Source organism: Mustela nivalis, assembly GCF_964662115.1.
Source record: "Mustela nivalis genome assembly, chromosome: 9".
Classification (NCBI taxonomy): domain Eukaryota; kingdom Metazoa; phylum Chordata; class Mammalia; order Carnivora; family Mustelidae; genus Mustela; species Mustela nivalis.
The window spans coordinates 60766845-60770950 of record NC_139028.1 but is presented as its reverse complement, the minus strand read 5'-3'; the positions used below and the strand labels follow the sequence as shown (position 1 = coordinate 60770950).

Below are 4106 nucleotides of genomic sequence, written 5' to 3'. Positions count from 1 at the left end.
ATCTGTGTGTTCTTTCCCAGGGGGGCTGCCAGACTTCCCTCCCTCCCCTGAAACTGGCTATGGAAAGCACTGGTGTTGTTCTCACTCTTCTCCCTGAGCAGGGTGGGCGGTTATCTGAGATGGGCACACAGACAGCTCTGTCTCCTACTAGGCATGCCCATGGTCTTGCACTGCTTTCTCTAGATTGGGAGTGGGGGGCATGGCTGAAAACTCGGGACATCTGTGACTGTAGCAATTCAGCTCTAATCCCTGCAGCCCCCTAGCAAGCTTCCTACCTTTTGCCTTCCAGGAGGCCCCATGAAGTTCAAGAGCCACAGGACTTTCTGGCTATGAGCCCGCCAGTGAAGCTGAGAGGAGTCTCCAGAATCTTCCTCTTTAGAGGCCTGGGCAGGGAGGAATGGCCCTGTCACCAGGGGGCCAGCCCTCCACCCCCCGGGCCCCTCCCGTGGAGAAGAACGTAACCTGAGTTCAAGGCCTGGCCCCACGGCTGGCTCCCTGGGAGATGTTGGCAAGTCACCTGATCTCTCTTAACCTCAATTCCCTCAGGTTTGAAATCAGAAGAATAACCCCCCTCCTTGCGGAGAGTTGCCAATGCCAAGAAGAACATGAGTTAGGTTGAATGTAAGAGACCATCAGTTTTTCAAATGATGGTTTCACCTCACAATTACCATATTTATTAGTCTTAGCATAATTGTGCTGATGTGCAAAGCACACTGCAGAGGACCTGGCACATAGTAGGTGCTCCCTGGAGCTTGGTCTCCGCAGCACCTTCCCCTCCCAGGCAGTCACTTCCTCTGTGGGAGGTCACAGTGGGACCTCCTTTGCTTCCTTGCTGAGTACCACAGCCCCGTGAAGATGAGACTGTGACTAAAGAAGGGGAAAAAGGAAGGACTGGCTTCTAAAATTATTTTCTCAGGGAAATGTGAAAATTCAAAAGAAAAAAACTTACCAGGTCATGTTTTCAAAAACCTGACACGGCGCGACCCCATCAAGCCACGCCTGGGACTTCAGGTGTCAGGGCAGGAGATCAGAGCACTGAGCAGAGAAACTCCCACCTCCACTCCCGCCTCCTCCCTGAGCGGGATTTAGCAAGACAGTCAATGTGGTGTGTTCTGGATCATAGCTGAGCAAATCGCCAGAGTGTCCTTTGGGCTGCTGCCGGCCTCCTGGAGCCATAGCAGAATTGTAGATTCCAGATCTGGGAAGGCCCCTTGTCTCTGAGTCCAGCCTCCTGCCTTTAAATTGGTGGGGGGGGGGGGGGGTACTGTAAGACCCCAGGGGCAGAGGCCGGCCCCCTTCAAGGATGGAGATGCCACCCAAACTTTCATCCCTGGAGGGCTTTCCCTCATGGCAGTCAGGAAGCCTCCCTTTGATCCAGCCTCAGCCCTTCCTCCCTTTATGCATCAATCAAAAGCCCCTGATCACATCTCCATGTGTTGGCCCAGGGGACACAGGGACCAAAGGAACAGCCTCTGTCCACTCCCCAGTCTGTGTCACTGGTCAAGCACACAACTTCGCTACCAGCTGGACACAGGTCAAGGCTAGACCCTGGGGGGAGGCAGGACCCAGGTGACACAGAGCATAAGGCAAGCTCTCCCTAAACAGCTGAGGAGTATTACACACATGGATGAACAAATAGTGAACAGCCAGGCTCTATAGGAACATTTTTGGGAATGAGGATCACTGCTTCCCAGGTAGCCCATTTCCCTGAAGGGAACAGGTTGAAAGGGGTGGCCCAGGCAGAAGCTGGCAGAGCTGGCCATGGAGGCTCCTTCCACCCCCGGGGAGGCGCTATCCACTGGAGAGACCACAAACCTTCCCACACATGCCTGGGCTTCCAACCAGGAGCTGGGGGATCCCCAGGTCTGGAAAATCCCTCATGTCTGTCTGGGAGGCTTTCCCATTCTACCCCGCCTCCCCCACAGGCCTGGACGTTCTCAGCACCATTTCTTGGAAGGAGATACTGGCTCAGGATCAGAAGTTCTGGAATTCACTACCGGAAGTGGCCCTCTGAACAATGGGAAAAGATCCCTGACTGAAGAGCCAAGACCTTCAGGCCCTGATGCCCACTCCAGCAACTACAGGCATAGGATTCAGGAGCGGATTGCTCCGGGTTCAACTCCGGCTGCTGCTTCAGCGCGCTCCAGATTTCTGGCAAGTCATTCCTCTCGCTGAGCCCCGGTTTCCTCTTTTAAAGAAGGGATTATAGTATCTGCCTCAGCAGATTCCTCTGAGGATTATATGAGGAACCAGATATCCAGCCGGTATGCAAAGATTCTAACTTACTGCTTTGTAAGTCTCTGGGTGCTTAGAGTCCCCTGAGTTTCCCTCCCACCCAAAACATAGCACCCCCACCACGATTCAGCAACAGAAGGGTTAACTTCCAGCTCCATAGAGGATCTCCAGGATCCTTGCAACACTTCTGATGGGTTGGTCCCCATATTAAACTAAGGGGTGTGAGAAAAACTTTATAAACTGCCAGGCGCTGGGTAACTCCGAGATCTACACCTTCATTTTAGATACGCTTCCGGATCATGCGTAGTCCGCCCTGCCTCCTGGACCCCCATCTGGATGCCCCGTGGGCGTGGCGTGCTCTCTACTCCCAGAATGAACCGCGTCCCACTAAACTCAGCACAGGAGTTGGCTTTACCTCAGTCCAGCTGCTCCGCATCTCTTCTGTACCCAGTCTGTGCCAGTCTGCGATTCTGTGGCCCCTCAGTCCCGAGCTCCATCCCTCCTTCCCGCCCCCACCCACCTCCCGTCGTCCTCGGTCCTCGGCTCAATCAGAACAGCCTCCTCACTGGTCTCTGCCCTCGGACCTCTCCTGGCATTTGATTCTCACACAGTGACGTCCCTTGGTGATGACTGTCACAGGTCAGGCTCCTGGGGCAGGAGATTCTGTGATGAAAATGGACTGACAGGAGGCTTATTGGGGATCTATCTCAAGCTCAACATCTGTGGGGGAATAACTGAAGCAGGACTGGGCAGAGGAACAAGTTGGGCTGTGAGGCAGACCCCACCACAGGGGGGGTCTTCTCCTCTTGGGAAGCTGTGCAGTTGGAAAAATTTTTCACAGTGGGACCAAATTGAGGCATGGGGGCTGGGCAGTAAACCCCACTATGGATCAGACCCAGTAGAGGCGGGCCAGTCCCAGGAAGGGGAGTGACATTAGATGAGGGGGGTCTTTTCAACCTAAGGCACAGGCAGAAAGGAGAGTCTTGGGCTGTGAGCTGTCAGCCTCCAGAAGGGTGGGTGCTCCGGTCTGAGGAGGGAGACCCGGGCATCCCAGGAGCGCACACGGTGCCCACGAACAGCGCTCTGGGTGGAGTAGATGCTCAGGAACGTTTGTTGCGTCATGAAAAGAATAAACCTCCATTGCCTTCAAGATAAATTTTGAATGCCTTAATCAGCACACAAGGCTCCTCAAATCTGCCCCAGACATGCCCTCCATTGGGCTTTCAACTCCCCCACAACCCCTCATCCCCCACTTGCTCTCCGCTCTCTTCCCATATTGTGCTTCTCGCAGTTTCCCAAGCCCCACATGCCATTTCACACCTCTGCTTTCACACACGTTATTTCATCTGCCTGCAATGCCTTTAAATGGAAGAAGAAATCCTCCTCTCTCCTTCCAGCTCCTCCCCACTCCTCCAGCGAGACTCTGGCCAAGCTCTACCTCCTGCCGGGAAACCTTCTACTCCTTCCTCTACATGTACGGCTTCCACCACGTCCAAGGGCACTGAGACCTTCAGCCAGGCTCAGATCCACAGGCCCTGGGGTCTTGAGGGCCCTCAGCAGCCCAAGACATACCACAGAGCCAGAGTAGGGGAGTCTCAGGAAGCGCAGGCAGAGAGAAGAAACAGAAAGTGAAGAGACCAGGGGCACGCAGAGGGGAGGGCTTCTCGGTACCTCATACTGTCCAGCATGACTGTCCTGGTCATCCTCCCCCAACTGCCATCATCACCATCAGCATAATGTCAGCAAGGCCACACTGTTGAGTGCTTACTACATACCAGGCTCTGGGCCAAGTATTTTGCAGGCACCCTCCCTTTAACCCGATTTTATCCTCGCTATTAATAACCCCCAACAGTAGGTACTATTATTAAGTT

At 54.2% G+C, this 4106-nt stretch overlaps 1 long non-coding RNA gene across 1 annotated transcript; it reads left to right on the top strand.

The window, feature by feature from the left end:
* The first annotated feature begins 308 nt into the window (after nt 1–308).
* Nucleotides 309–3385, top strand: LOC309873628. Its single transcript, XR_014316438.1, has 3 exons — nt 309–457; nt 1926–2264; nt 2520–3385. It is a non-coding gene; the product is annotated as an uncharacterized lncRNA (long non-coding RNA).
* The last annotated feature ends 721 nt before the right edge of the window (nt 3386–4106 follow it).